This window comes from Podarcis gaigeae (genome assembly GCF_964106915.1).
Source record: "Podarcis gaigeae genome assembly, chromosome: 1".
Taxonomy (NCBI): domain Eukaryota; kingdom Metazoa; phylum Chordata; class Lepidosauria; order Squamata; family Lacertidae; genus Podarcis; species Podarcis gaigeae.
The window spans coordinates 904,097-920,331 of record NC_139678.1 but is presented as its reverse complement, the minus strand read 5'-3'; the positions used below and the strand labels follow the sequence as shown (position 1 = coordinate 920,331).

General features: G+C 47.6%; 1 protein-coding gene and 1 long non-coding RNA gene across 2 annotated transcripts in view; both read right to left on the bottom strand.

Moving 5' to 3' along the window:
• The window catches only part of LOC310844051 (uncharacterized protein), a 252,959-nt gene that overhangs the window by 54,721 nt on the left and 182,003 nt on the right, over window positions 1-16,235 (bottom strand). The gene's annotated exons all lie outside the window — the stretch shown is intronic.
• Window positions 5,053-16,235, bottom strand: part of LOC310844924 — a 32,879-nt gene continuing 21,696 nt past the window's right edge. The window contains exons 2-4 of the long non-coding RNA XR_014564384.1: window positions 10,804-10,996; window positions 10,505-10,580; window positions 5,053-6,492 (exon numbers count right to left, since the gene is read on the bottom strand). This is a non-coding gene — a long non-coding RNA (uncharacterized lncRNA). The remainder of the gene's footprint in view (window positions 6,493-10,504; window positions 10,581-10,803; window positions 10,997-16,235) is intronic.

Sequence of the window (16,235 nt, the reverse complement as noted above, 5' to 3'; positions counted from 1 at the left end):
GACACCGGACGAGATGGCCCTCCAGGCCTCCAAATAAGTGGCATGTCCACCAAAGTCATGGAGGTCCCTATCTCAGCAGCTAGAGCATCTGCCTTTCATGATGAAGGTCCCAAGCTCAGTCCCCAATGACATCTCCTGGCATGGCTTAGAAGAACCTCTGTCTGTGTTGGACGTAATCCATGGGGACCAGTCAAGTACAACATTCCTTGTTTTGCTAGAGTGGACATGCGAGGGAATGTTTGGTCCAGCCAGTCAAAACTTCCTGTTCCTCCTGGCTGGAGCATCCTTCCTTTTTGCATGTGACTAGAAGGTGGGCGTGACCCAACCTGTCCAGGTAACAAAAGGCCGAGTCACGCAGCACACCTCCCTCTTTTTGACTTCCTTCTTCATTTGACCAGCTTCTAGCAAGGCTTCTCAGCTAGCAGAAGCACTGGGACCATCCCCCATATGGGACAGATCCACGTGTACATATTTGTAACTAAGTCTGCCTTCAGGGATCACACTGTGCTCTGCCTGATGTAAGCAAACTTCTTCTATGGACTTTGAATAAGATTGTGGCGCCTTTAGTCTTTTTAGAGGGATTCAAGGGAACTTACCAGGAATGTACAATTCAATCTGAGGCAGACTGAATTGTGCAATAGTGAGAGGCTCACACGAGCCTGCAACCAGCTATCTGCTGTGCTGTGTAAAGGGGAATGCACTCTGCTAAGCAAAGGAACTTGCCAACAGAAGTTAGGAAGGGTATTAATAAACAATATATCCTCTCTTGCCACCCTGAACATTCCCACAGTCTGAACCCTGGAGATCTGCAGTGTAGACAAGACAGAGCTAGCAGGACCAGCGGCCTGACTCACTATGTGGCCACTTTCTGCATTCCCTGCACACCAAGCCCCATCATGATCAGAAGATGTGGTCTTGATGTATGAGGAGCACTGTGTGAAGCCCCAAAATGTGACACACCTGGGGACGCCTGAGTGCAAAACAAGGCAGCAGGGTGCTTACTGGGAGCTCCAATCACCAACATGATTTGTTTTGATTTTAAAAGGGGGAAGATCTGCTACAAATGACCTCTTTTTCTTCCTATGAGAGCCTAGCCTCCTCCTGAACTGAAAGGGTCCCTGCTAAAAACAACACTGTAGAACTTTGCCGCAAAAGCTGAAACATTTTTATTAATACAAGGCAACTAATTAGCTGTCCCCAACTTGTCATCATCTGCATAGTGCACAAGCACTATGGTTAATTGGGGCTTGCTGGAGCGGTGAATTTTTAAACTTGTTGATTGGCGAGGGGTGCCAGAAAAGGAGGAAGGAGGAAGAGGGTGGCGGGAGAGGCAGAAAAGAAGGGGGCAAAGAGAGGAAAGCTTTCCTCCCTCCCTCATAACAGGAGAACTCATGAAAGTCCAATGGAGCTGAATGTTGGAGGAGTCAGAACAAATAATAGGAGGGACTTCTTCCTGCCGAGCGTAGCTGACTATGGAACTCGATATGATATAATACGATAATCTTTATTGTCATTGTCCCATACAGAACAACAAAATTGGGGGGGGGGGAATCTACATAAGACATTCAAAACCAACAAGCCTGCTATCCCAGCTATCCCGACCTCGTTAGCCTCCTAAAAACTCTGATACCCCATTTTTAAAATACAATATACTCCCAAAGAAGAAGAAGAAGAAGAAGAGTTGGGATTTGATATCCTGCTTTATCACTACCCGAAGGAGTCTCAAAGTGGCCAACATTCTCCTTTCCCTTCCTCCCCCACAACAAACACTCTGTGTGGTGAGTGGGGCTGAGAGACTTCAGAGAAGTGTGACTGGCCCAAGGTCACCCAGCAGCTGCAGGTGGCGGAGCGGGGAAGCAAACCCGACTCACCAGATTACGAGTCCACTGCTCTTAACCACTACACCACATAGACCCTTACACTGCATTTAAAACCAAAATCGCATTTGGATAGAAACTGTTTCTCAGGCAGCTAGCCCTAGTCTTTATAACCCTGTACCTTCTTCCAGAAGGCAGAAGCTGAAAGAGATCATTTCCGGAGTGTGCACTATCCTGCACTATCTCTGCAGCTTTCTTATGGCACCTGGAAGCATAGATTTGATCCAAGGTGGGAAAAGGGCACCCAATTATTCTCTCCGCAGTCTTTACAACCCTGCACAGCATTGTTTTTTCCCTGACCGTGCATCTCCCAAACCACACAGGAGGGGGTGGAGGTCACCAACGTGGATGGCTATCAGAGGATTGGGTAAATTCATGGAGGGGAGGGCTGTCTGTGGCTACTAGCCAGAATGGCTGTGCTCTGCTGTTGGAGGCAGGAACTCTTCTGAATGCAAGCTCCTGGAAACTGCACTCAAATCCTGCTTGTGGGTTTCCCATTATGGGCATCTGGTTGGTCACGGTGAAGACAGGACAGTAGACTAGATGGACCCAGGGGTGTTCCGAGGTTGGGAGGGGAGGCAGTCCACCCATAGCTGTCAACTTACAGATTTGAAAATAAGGGACCAGCGACCTCAAAAATAAGGGAACAGCAGCCAAAATAAGGGATTTTCCGAACACAGGTATGTTCAGCTTCTGAGCCCCTCCGAGCCAAATGCAGAAAGCCCAGCCAGCAGCCAAACAAAGCCTCAAGCGGTGGTTCCCACAACGCAGCAACCCGGCAAAGGGGATGCAGCAAGGAAAACCACCGTCACCTCTCCGCTGGGAAGCGCTGAGCAAAGGAGTCCCCAGGCAAGGCGGCCGATTTGATCGGCACAAGGCATGCAAGCTCCACCCACCAGTCGTTCTTAGACTCCTTATTGGGTGAGCAACGCAGGCAAGCAACCCAGTTGGAGCCTCCCTCCTCCCTGTCCGGCAGGGAGGGAGGGAGAGGAGCTGCTTCCTTTGAAACCCGGGAAATTTAAGAGACATCATCAATAAGGGACAGCAGCAGGACACGGCGCTGGGATAAGGGACTTTCCCGCCAAATAAGGGATGGTTGACAGCTATGGGTCCACCCCAGGTGGCATTCCAAAGGGGGGTGGCATAATGCTGACCCCCAATCGGCGGTACCCCCCCGGGGCACCCCCCGCTCACCACGCACCCCTGGGGATGTGCACCATGCCCCCTGGGACGAGTGCCACTCCGGGTACTGGAGCAGGTTGCTCGGCCTCTGGATGGGCCATGGGCCTCATCCATCAGGGCTCTTCTTACATTCCTGTGGAGTCTCCTGGTCCAGGTCCAGTCCATCTAGATTTGGCTACGGACAGAACGGGATGCTGGACTTTGGTTCTTATGTTCAGTCAAGCTTCTGAATAGCAGTCACGGGAAGCCACAGGAGGGGAAAGGGCTTGTGGGGTCGTATCCTGCTTGTGGGCAGGGCTGCCACACATCTGGGCAGAAAGAGCGTCCGGCTGGAATTTCCGAAAATCACTAAAAAATGAACATGAAATTTATTACGGTCAGAGACCAACTTGTGAAACACAAATGGAACTACAATCCCAAAAGCAAAACAAACATTTAAAACAATATACAACAATGGATTTTAAGTTTAAAAATGCGGTAGGCATATAAACACATAAAGACTTAAAGATAGATTACCATAGAGAAATGACACAGAGTCACCTGTGGATCCGAGTTTGGGAATTTTCTTAACAAACTATATTGTGTAGTACCACAAAAAAAAGTCTGGGAAAACCTGGACATATGGCAACCCGTGCCAAAAGTGCTGATGTTCTTGCGAATTTCCTTAAAAATAAATAGTTCAAAAACTTTAATTCTTTTGAGATTTAGCCAAAACTTTGGCCAATATATCTATCTATCCATCTCAAGAACTTTGCTCCCCTCCGAAAGCTCAACAACAAATTTTGTGTCACTTTTTGAAATATGGCAACCCTTTGGAATATCTGGTTGACCACTGTGAGAAGACAAGGCTGGACTGGAAAGGCCATTGTCTTGACACTGCAGGTTCTTCTTATGTTCATAGATTCTTATCACCAATTAATCTCAACCCCATTACACCGGAAGATGCGTTGACCTGCCATTCTAAGCTCTAGGCAGAGAGCGGCCGCCTCTCTCCCAGCGTCAGGATCTTAGCAATGAAATAACACCTTGATCTGCGCTTTGGAGGAAGGACAGAAAGCAATAAGGGTGTTTTATGAGGCTCTGGCCCACTTCAGTCAGGGAAGGTACTGGAAATGATTCAAGCTCCTTCTCGCTGGCGGCAGCAAGGCGGCTAATCTGAACATGGCACCGTTATACATCAGTGAAAACATCTTTTGTGCAAGGATAACAAAGGGGATATTTATTGCGCCCATTACTCAGTGGCAGCTCAGCCCTTCTCCGTGCGTCCCAGGCCTGCTCTAATCTGCCTGGAAGGCTGGACCTGGAGAGATTATTGATTGCGAGGAAACAAAACCAGGACAGTCCCTGTGTGCCTAGTGCTGGGACAGAGGAGGCACCCAGAGAAGGAAGGAAGGAAGGAAGGAAGGAAGGAAGGAAGGAAGGAAGGAAGGAAGGAAGGAAGGAAGGAAGGAAGGTGCCATTCAGAGATTAGGGCTTGCTTGCTTCACAGAATCTTAATTGTTCATAGAATCATAGAATTGGAAAGCACACAAATAGTCATCTGAAAGGTGGGAATCTCAGCTGAAGCACCCAAGACAGATGCTTGAAATCCTCCAAGGAAGGAGAATCCACCATCTTCTGAGGGAGTCCGTTCCACCATTGAACAGCTCTTACCTGCAGAAAGTTCTTCCTAACAATTTAGTCATTTGAAACCATTGGTTTGGGACCTCCCCTCTGGAGCAGCAGAAAGCAAGCTTGTGACAAATGAGAGCATTTTGGGTCTTTGAAGATGCCTTTCCTATCTCCTTTGTCCATGGAGTTTTCTCGGCAGGGATACCGGACTGGCTTGCCGGTTCCTGCTCCAGATGGATCATGTTTGGTCAAAACTCACCACTATTCTGAAGGAGATTCCTCCATTCTGAAGGAAATCAGCCCTGAGTGCTCACTAGAAGGACAGATCCTGAAGCTGAGTCTCCAAGACTTCTCTCCTCATGAGAAGAGAAAACTCCCTGGAAAAGACCCTGATGTTGGGAAAGATGGAGGGCGCAAGGAGAAGGGGACGACAGAGGACGAGATGGTTGGACAGTGTTCTCGAAGCTACCAGCATGAGTTTGACCAAACTGTGGGAGGCAGTGGAAGACAGGAGTGCCTGGCGTGCTCTGGTCCAGGGGGTCACGAAGAGTCGGACACGACTAAACGACTAAACAACAACAACAACATCCTATCTCCTCTCAGTCCCCTCTTTCCCAGGCTAAACATACCCAGCTCCTTCAACCGTTCCTAATCAGGCTTGGCTGCCAGGCCCTTGATCATCTCGGTCGCCCTCCTCTGCACACCTTCCAGCTTGTATATATATATATTCTATATATGCTCCAAAAATAATACATGCCATGTTTGTTTCAAAGTCCTTCATAAGTTTTCATTTTCTACTGCCTTGTTTTGGAGGGTACTTTTCAGTTCCAGTTATCTGAAAGTTTTCAGGGGCTTAATTTATTTCCTTATGGTTTTAATCCTACCCCTGAGGCTGATGGTGGATAATACAATTTATCCTTGATTAGCTCCACTTCTTTGTCACAATAATTATGTGAGGCAAGTTGTTCCTGTTCCCTTCTTACGGGTGCAGAATCTGTCCTCAGAGGACCATCGAAGGCCATCTGTGGAAGGAGCAGGAGGCGTGAACTGCCATTTTCTAGGTCAACATCACATCCCCCTGAAAGTTATGGGACACCGTTTCGTGCTTGGGAAGAATCATGTTCTTTCAGAAAGGATTCTATTGAGAATGTGCCTTTTTAATATTTTCCTCGCAACACAAGGCTTAATAATACACTTGCACAGCTTCCCTCTAATGTTCTGCAGGGGAGGGTTTCTCCACGCGACCGTGAAGGCCCATTGCGGGTCCACACACCAACCCGTAGCTGCTGTGCTGAAAGTAGAGGCGATGGAATTAATTTCCGGCTAATTGGAAGGTCTAGCATAGGAGTGAGTAATGCTCTACCCACACTGCAAATTTCAGGGGAGAAAATGATGCTTTTCTCTGTGGGGATTGTAGCTGCGACAAAGCCAATCGCTAGGAAAAGTGGGGGCTCCTTGACTGTTACAGCGCATGAATTAGCCCCTGCAAAGATTAAGTAAGGCCCTGAGCAATAAATCTGGATGCTCTACCAGGACTGCAGTCCTCCCCATTTCAAAAAAGTATTTCTGGACGTGATGACAATGGCCATACTCTCTAGGTCGGGGGAAATACCCCACGTTGTGGGTTTATGTTGCAGTTCCTGTTTCCAAGGGGAGTTTGAGAAGAGCCAGAAATAACTGAGAGGGCATGAATTAATTCTTCTGCTTCCAAGGTTTCATAGAATCGTAGAATTGTTAAGCTGGAAGGGACCCCAAGGGACATCCAGTCCAACCCTCTGCCTAGCAGGAATCTCAGCTGAAGAGTTCCTGACAGGTGGCCATCCTACCTGTGGGGGAAGAAAAAAACTCCAGTGGAGGAGAGTCCACCACCTTTTGAGGTCATAGAGTCACAGAATCCTAGAACTGTAGAGTGGGAAGGGTCTCAGGGGGCATCTAGTCCAACTCCCTGTGTTTCAGGAATCATAGCTACAAGTCTCCTGGCAGATGACCATCTAACCTCTGTGTTCCAAGATGGGAGAGCAATGATCTGGCCTAGCTCAGGGGTACACCATCTGCTTTACCTGCAGAAATCCAAGCTCAGTCCTCGCTGGGATCTTCAGGTAGGGCTTCCTGATAAGACTCCCTGAACCTGGTAATGAATTTCTCTTAGGCTTACTCTTCATTTGTTGTTGTTGAGTCGTTTAGTTGTGTCCAACTCTTCATGACCCCATGGACCAGAGCACGCCAGGCCCTCCTGTCTTCCACTGCCTCCCGCAGTTTGGTCAAACTCATGCTGGTAGCTTCTCCTTGCACCCTCCATCTTTCCCAACATCAGAGTCTTTTCCAGGGAGTCTTCTCTTCTCATGAGGTGGCCAAAGTCTTGGAGCCTCAGCTTCAGGATCTGATTTCCTTCAGAATAGAGAGGTTTGATCTTCTTGCAGTCCATGGGACTCTCAAGAGTCTCCTCCAGCATCATAATTCAAAAGCATCAATTCTTCGGTGATCAGCCTTCTTTATAGTCCACCTCTCACTTCCATACATCACTACTGGGAAAACCATAGCTTTAACTATATGGACCTTTGTCGGTAAGGTGATGTCTCTGCTTTTTAAGATGCTGTCTAGGTTTGTCTTACTCTTCATAGTGTGGGCCAAAACTGAAAGCTCTCTCTTTGAACTCTGCCTGGTAATGCATTATTGAATAAATTCTGACCAGTTGGGAACTGGGTGTGAGGCTCCATACTGGAACCATCAAGGAGAACCTCTCCTACAGTCCCTGCAGAGCAGTTGACAGTCACTGTGGACAATACTGAGCTATGTATGTTCAGGAAAATCCAGCTTCCTATAGCCTTACGTGCCTAAGAAGACATCTCTCCTTATGGTTTTACTGCAAGCAAAGGGTATATAAATCTTTGAAATAAAATAAAACAAGCCATCGGTAGCTGGGCTCTTAATCATCTCCCAGCTCTGTGACTCCTTCTTCTGTTGGACCACGGCCCCTTCCTGGCCATACATCTAAATATATATATATTGGCAAGGCCCTTTCCTCTTAATTCATCTTTTCCATCACCATTTTACAAACTGTCATCTTACAGCTTTTTCCATTTGCCTTTTCAGAAATTCCATTAAGAGCAATATTAAAAGCCTCCAATTTCACTGTATCGGTAACTAAGCAAAAAATGTTGTGGAATCTTAAGGTGCAGACTGTAAAATAAATGCGTTTTTAATGCTCCCCCTCATTATTTTGAAGATTTGCTCGCACGACTCAACGTTTAGTACTTAAAAGAGGCTGCTTATCCATAAACTGCCATTTTATACCTTTGCTTATGGTGTACTTTGTGCTAGTCTATTTCAGATTATTTTATACCCGAGAAATCTAAATCATGTGGCATTTAGTTCTCTTTCTCCTGTTGCTTTTTCCTTCTCTCTCAAAAGACGTTTGCTGTCCAGAGAATGGCCATGGCTCCATCAGTGGGTATCTCAGCAGCCTCCTGGCAGCTCTGGGGTGCCTGATATGATGAAGGCAGCCCCCAGTTCCCTTCCTCCCAGCTCCCCATTTCAGCCAGGAGGGGCCCAGAGGCCAGAAAAATGTGAGCAGAATGCGTGGGATGGATTGAGGCAGGGAGAAGGGAACCAGGCAAAAAGGGGTAGACAATGGCTGGCGGACCCTTAGGCCTGACGGAGGTGCCATAACTATCTTTTGCTAAGGTTGGGGAAAGTGTTCAATGCTTTCAGGAGGACAAAGTTGTCTTCCCTACAGAGCCCATAATAATATTAATACTATTAATACCAATAATACCCTGTCCATCTGGCTGGGCTTCCCCAGCCACTCTGGGCGGCTTCCAGCAAAATAATAAAAATGTCAAACATTTACATTTACCTGTTCTATGTCAATGGGGGGTTTCTTTTAAACTCGTTGTCAATAGGCAGGGAGTTCCAAGGTGTTGAATGCTGCTGCAAACCCCCCAAGGGTCCCAATTTCCCAGGGACAGTCCCAGAATCGCAAAAGCCACCCCGGCCTCCCTCTTGAGCCCAGAATGTCCCTATCTCCCCCCCCCCCCAGGACTGCCATCTCCAGGGGGAGGATGATTCGGTGCTTGTCCTGAGCTCTGCTGATGGTTGTGGCGGCTGCGAGGGGCACCCCATGGCCTCCCCACGGCTGCCCTGCCAGCCTCCTTCCTACAGGAGAATCCCGGAATTAGCCAATCACGTGGGGCCCATTGTGTAAATAATGTATATACAGTGGTACCTCGGGTTACGTACTTAATTCGTTCTGGAGGTCCGTGCTTAACCTGAAACTGTTCTTAACCTGAAGCACCACTTTAGCTAATGGGGCCTCCTGCTGCCATGACCACCACACGATTTCTGTTCTCATCCTGAAGCAAAGTTCTTAACCTGAAGCACTATTTCTGGGTTAGCAGAGTCTGTAACCTGAAGTGTATGTAACCTGAAGCGTATGTAACCTGAGGAACCACTGTAAAGCAGACATTCTGGGGGAACTTCCATTCCTCCTCCCCACTATGAGCTGAATAAAGAGCATGAAATCCACTCTCGACTCCGAGAATATTTCAGACAGCAAGCGAGGAGGAGGAGATCTTGCCTTTTCCACCAAGGCCCAGACTTGCTGGATGCACTGGCTTTGATGGGCAGGCAGGGGGCAGGCCTGGGGGGGGGGAGAGAAAGAAGGAAGGAGAAGCCCTTGCTAAAATTTATTTATTGGTTTGTGTTTTCCTTTTTGTAAATCTACCAAAGAGCAGAGCAGAGCAAAACAAAACAAAACATTAGGAGGTTTTTTTCAGGACAGTTGTGGGCAAGTGGCCTGTGTCCCATTGGTGAAACTGTCTCTCATGTCTTGCTACGCTGTCGTTTCTATGGGGATATACGGATGTTTAAAACTCCTGGTAGAGGACAAGGATCCAGAGATCACGCTGAGGGTGGCCAAATTCTGTGTGACTGCCATAAAACTTAGGGAACAAGCTGTACTACCAAAATGATTAAGGTTTTAAATGATAATTTTAGGTTATATTTTAGTGACCAAGATTTATTTATTTTTAAAAAACTGCTGCTATATTTGAATTGTCTCTGTTATATCCAATTGCAATTCAATGTATTCCTGTTGTGTTTTATGATTTCCTTGATATTGTAAGTGACCCAGAACTGGTCTGTGACCGTAATAGTAAAATTCAAATTCATTGGTGAAGTGGTGATGGCACTCATCCTTCTTCTGATAGGAAGTACTCTGGGGGGACGGACAAAAGGGGGGTTCGATGAGGGTCAGATGGGGTGTGTGTGAGAAATGTCCCTGTTTGCATCTGAGGAACACTGCAGGGTATGTTGCTGAGTGAAAAGACAGAGTTCTTACAGATGTGGAACCTGCAATTTGTGGCCTCTTTCATGGTGCCAGTTCTGCCCATCAAAGCCGCCACCGCAAGGGCACTTGTGGGGCAAAGCCATCTCACGCGAAAGGGGCCTGCTGCCCTTTTAAAATGTGCATGGGGGGGGTTAATGGGTTGTTTTTATTTCGATTACATATGTCATGTTTTTAGATTGTGGTTTTATGTTGCAACCACCCTCATACCGACGGGTGTAGGGTGGTGCATAAATTTAAATAATAATAATACTTTAATAATAATAATAATAATAATAATAATAATAATAATAATAATAAAATAATTGCAGGATAAGCAGCATTTGGGAGGTTTCACTGAGTGGGCAGTAGCATCCCCTTGTAGAGAAGCCCATCTCATGGCTGTTCAATTTGGGGGATGATCTGAGGGGCTGGGAAAGACCCAGTTTTCCATGAATGCAGAGAAGCTGGGCAAGGTCACCTTCTGAACCTCCGTGTCCTCCAGCTGAACTCATCCACAGACAGATTGCACAGGTCTGGGAGTCAGGATGGCACCATCATTTCACTGAGAAGACGGCCAGCTGGCTCTGGGGCAAAAAGGAAGAAAGAGAGAGACTTCAGAAAGTCTGGTGGAAAGTGCCTTTATATTAATTTATATAATAAGGCGTCCAACACTTATCCTGAAGGCTTATTCTTCTTGCATTATGATGGCAAAACGTTTAAGGGGCGGCAGTGAAACAGCGTGAAAATGAAGCAAAATGCCCTCTAGGGAAGAGGAATTAGCATCAGAATATCCTCGCTAAAGCTCACCTCTGGATTGTAGAACACAGCAATAGCAAATCCGCTGCCTTTTAAAGCTGATTTCAATTCCTTCGCTCAGCCCAGCAAAGGAATCATTACCAGGAAGCTCAGCCGATTGGGAGAAGAATCAGAGGCCATTATTTTAAGGAGCATGATCTGACTTGACCCGCACAGATGAAGACGTTCCTTTGCATTTCCAACTCTCCATCACCAGAAAGAAAAAGAAGACATGGCTTAAAAAAATAATAATCTACATGTAGAATTCTTATAAGAATTCTAAGGTCCCAAATAAAAAATAAACGTCCATAAATGTACAATGTAAAGACATACATAGGAATATAAACCATGTGTCTGAAATGGTGTTGTTGTTTAGTCGTTTAGTCATGTCCGACTCTTTGTGACCCCCTGGACCAGAGCACGCCAGACACTCCTGTCTTCCACTGCCTCCCGCAGTTTGGTCAAACTCATGCTGGTAGCTTCAAGAACAACACTGTCCCACCATCTCGTCCTCCGTCGTCCCCTTCTCCTTGTGCCCTCCATCTTTCCCAACATCAGGGTCTTTTCCAGGGAGTCTTCTCTTCTCATGAGGTGGCCAACGTCTTGGAGCCTCAGCGTCAGGATCTGTCCTTCCAGTGAGCACTCAGAGCTGATTTCCTTCAGTATGGATAGGTTGGATCTTCTTTCCAGTAGCACCTTAAAGACCAACTAAGTCAGTTCTTGGTATGAGCTTTCGTGTGCATGCACACTTCTTCAGATACATCTGAAGTGTGTATCTGAAGAAGTGTGCATGCACACGAAAGCTCATACCAAGAACTGACTTAGTTGGTCTTTAAGGTGCTACTGGAAGGAATTTTTTTTGTTTTGACTATGGCAGACCAACACGGCTACCTATCTGTAATTGGATCTTCTTGCAGTTCATGGGACTCTCAAGAGTCTCTTCCAGCACAATAATTCAAAAGCATTATGTTATGCACTGAGTTGAATAGGATCCAAACTGCAGCAGTCTGATTGGTCCTAGAACAATGCAGCAGTATGATTTTGTTTTGCAGCAGTATGAGTTTGCTGATCCCTAGGCTAGAAAGTGCAAAGGGATGGAGTTCCTCCTTGAGGTCTTCCAGGGTTCCAGGGCATTAAGAAGCAAGAAGCAGAGTCTGGTTCTTCCCATTCTGCAAAACTTGTGGCACTGACCCGTTTACTAAAACTGCTCCCTTTCCTCCAGACGTTCAGTGACTTGCTCTCCCCGCACTGAAACATGAGGTTCCCTCCCTTAAATGGCTTCTTTTAGCCAGTGTGGTGTAGTGGTTCAGAGCGGTGGACTCGTAATCTGGTGAACTGGGTTCACTTCCCCGCTCCTCCACATGCAGCTGCTGGGTGACCTTGGGCCAGTCACACTTCTCTGAAGTCTCTCAGCCCCACTCACCTCACAGAGTGTTTGTTGTGGGGGAGGAAGGGAAAGGAGAATGTGAGCCGCTTTGAGACTCCTGAAGGGGAGTGAAAGGCGGGATATCAAATCCAAACTCTTCCAAACTCTTCTTTGGTGAACTATTATGGGGTATGTAGCTTAAGAAGCCAGGAAATATAATTGGCTAATTCACACCTGCAGATAATTATGGTTCAGGCAAAACTGCCTTTGTTGAGGAATTTAATAATGTGATGGTGAAGGAGTAAACAAAATTAGGATAATAAGCCAATTATCCCTTTACTTATTTACTGGGCCAGGACTGAGGAGATATGGGGGTGAGGGGGTTACAGATGTCCAGTGCAAAAGTGCAGAGCCCCCAAGTGCCAGTTCCCCTCCCGTTACGCTAGAACTTGGGACTCACCCAACAAAGCTGAGAAGCAGGTGATTCAGGAAATGCAAAAGGAAGGACTTCTTTGTCACGTAATAATATAACCCAATAGCCCCAGTTTTACAGGATGAGGCTTATGCAGTAAGGATGCAGGACAGAGCCTCCTCAGTGGTGGCGCCATAATCAGGGAGCAATGTCAGTGCTAATATTTTTGCAATTTCGACACCAAGCAAACCAGTACTTCTCTCCTCAGGTTTTATAGGTTTTTTAATGAGGAACCATTTTTGTCTCTTCTTCCGTGTGTTATAGCTGTTTTTAGCTGTCTCTCTCTGCTGGGATAGAATCATAGAATGATAACATGGTACAGTTTGAAGCAGGGTTGCCCACTTGAATAAAATATTGTGGGGGCCCAGGTAAGCCCCGCCCTGCATAATCGGTCACACAATTTGAATGGGAATGCCCATCAACTTTGAGGGGGCAGCCCCTCAAATATTTTAATGTGGAGACCACAGGCACCGCGATCACTAGGAATTGGCTCCTATGGTTTGAAGCTACCCCAAGGCGTGCCTAGTCCACCCCCACAACACAGGAATCATGGCTCAAGAATCTTCGGGAGATGGCCGTCCAACCTTTAAAAGCTCCAGTGAAAGGGAGTCCGCCACACTCTGAGGAAGTCCCTTCCATCGTCAAGCAGTTCTTGCCCTCAGAAGATTCTTGCTAATGTTCAGTTTTAAGACATCATCTTCATCTCCACTGGGGGGTTATTTAAAGACATCTTTAAGGCCATCACAAGGCTCTTTCTCAACAGCATGCAAGTTGGCCTCTTCCATGGAGGGGCAAACAGGATGACAGAAGGGCTTGCGAGATGTGTGCATCATCAGCCTGCGTTGGGGAAGGGGAGAGAATAGAGGGAGGGGAAATCATCCCCAAAAGATGAAGCACGGAAAGGAGCTGGTTCACAACACCATTCCCCTTGTTCAGCAAAGCTGAAAGTAATTTCAGTGCCGATTCAGCAAACGGGAGGCCAGCGAGGCGTGAAAGGTTATCCGTTTTGTCTTCTGGTATGTGCTGAATTGGCTTAGTCAAAAGGAGAACGATTATGGCTCCATGTTTATTTGATGCTGGAGGGGTGTTGAGGGAGCCCGACTCCCTCCTGGGGAAACCCGCTCTCTGTGCTCTCCAGGGAAGACTCTTCTTGTGTACCTTGAGGTCCGCAGAAAAGTCCTGCTGGATCAGGCCAGTGAGTCCGGTGTCCTGTTCTCACAGTGGTCAACCAGATGTCTCTTGGTAAACCTGCAAGCAGGACTTTAGCACAAGTGCAATGTTCCCCTCCTGTGCAGCAGCCTCTGCTTAACAATCTCCAATGAAGGAGAGTCCACCACCTTCCAACAGAGTCTGTTCCACTGCTGAACAGCCAGTGGACTTGTAATCTGGTGAACTGGGTTCGCTTCCCCACTCCTCCACCTGCAGCTGCTGGGTGACCTTGGGCCAGTCACACTTCTTGAAGTCTCTCAGCCCCACTCACCTCACAGAGTGTTTTTATGGGGGAGGAAGGGAAAGGAGGATGTGAGCCGCTTTGAGACTCTTGAAGGGGAGTGATAAAGCGGGATATCAAATCCAAACTCCTCCTCCTCCTCCTCCTTCTCCTCCTCCTCTTCTTCTTCTTCTTCTTCTTCTTCCCCTCAGAAAGTCCTTCCTGAAAATCCTGCCCTTTGGACAGAGGACAGGCTCCCTCTGAACAAGGTGGATTCTCCTTCCTTGGAGGTTTTAAAACAAAGGATGGTTGGCAATTTGTTAGGGATTCCCCCCCCCCCCCGTGATTCCTGCATTGCAGGGTTGGACTAAAGGAGCTTTGGGGTCCCTTCCAACTCTACATATGACGCTGTGAGTTTTATGACCGTGAGTCTTAAATATGGCAGCAGCATATGATGCTCCTGATCTTGGTAATCAAACTGTTATAAGAAAAAACCTGCTCCTTTTCCCTTATGGGGTATCCAAGAGCCCATATGAGGTCCTTACGTAGGTTCCCCATTGGTAGGAGAAAATAACAGAGACCAACCAGAGAATATTGAGAAGCAAAGCAACTAGTAAGCCTGATCTTTGTTGATCTGTTGCAACAGGGTCCTCACTCACCACATGCAGGAGGAGGAGGAACCCAGAACATTGGTGTGCAAGCCCTTATAATTGCCCACCCTGTAGCTCAAGACCACTCCCCAAACATCATACATACATCACAGAAGGAGGTGGTCTACAACAGAAATCCTGTTTGCCAGGATACCTGATAATGGTCACTGATTGCCTGGGCAGCCTGGCCATTCTTTTGTGATGGTAAGTGTCAGGGGTTCAGAAGGAGAGACACAGGAGGGGGAGCAAATGGAGAGTGAGGAGGAGGAGTACGAGGGGGGTGCAGGCAGTGACAGTGGCCAGAGTTATTCCACAAGCCTCTCTAGCGAATCGGAGGACTCACAGAAGGGAGCGCCGGTGGCCAGAGCGAAGGGGGGTCCAGGGGGGAAGCCCCTGGAGGAAGGGGCCAGCGGGGAGTCCCTGAGCAGCAGCTGGAGATCAGGACCAGCGTCTCCACCAGAGCGCAGTGGGGAGGGGGAGTCCCAGGAGTCGGGACCAGTGTCCTCACCACCAGAGGGAGGAGAGGAGTCAGGTTTGGCAACACCCACATCAGGAAGCGGGGAAACGGTCAGAAGGAAAGTCACCGGCTGGGCGCGCGCGCCAAGTTCAAATGTACAGGAGCGCGGCACAGCGGGGAGCCCGGGAAGGGAGCCAGGTCCTAAAGCCCGCCGGAGGGAGGGGCAAGACTCAGGAGGCTCCGCGTCAGAGGAGTCCAGGAAGGAGGGAACCCCAGAGGGCAGAAGGACCCAACGCAGGAAAGAGCAGCGCAAGAGGTGGAGCCGGGCTAGAATCTTAAACTGGTGTGGGTGGAGCAGTGAGTCAGAGGGGACTTAGCCGGTCTAGCGTTAAGACGTGGGCCTGCGCGCCCAGAGCTTGGAAATGGAAACTAAACTTCAATAAAGACTTTTGTATATAATATCCACTGGGCGTTGGTCCTCTGTGAGCTGGGACCTAGCGGCAGTCCTGACAGGAAGTATTTTAATTCCTGAATCCAGGTCACGGGCTCATCCTATCTCTGCACAAATATGCCCTTAAGATGGGATCTGAAAGCAGAAAACAAAGGGAAGGCTTTCCCATTTCTTCCATCCTTGCAGAGAAATATATTGAGGTCAATTTAGAAGAGTCAAATTGGTTTGGTAAATTGGTTTGACTTTAGGATTGCTCTCCTGTACTATTTCAGACACATGGTTTATATACTGTACTTTTGCATGTGTTTGCCTTGTACATTGATGAATGTTTATTTTATATTTGGGACCTTGGAATTCTTATAACAGCAGGGAACAACTTCCTTATGAAGGAAGGTCCCTTCCAAAGCTACACTTCTTCTTCTTGGGCGATCCCTCGTAGCCAAGTAATGTTGGCTTCCATAAACATGGTTTTAACAACTGTACTACATTTTTTAAGATTTGCCTTGAGACAGTCTTTAAACCTCTTTTGTTGACCACCAGCTTTCCATTCTTGAGTTGGGAATAGAGTAGTTGCTTTGGAAGACGATCATCAGGCGTCCGCACAACATGACCAGTCCAG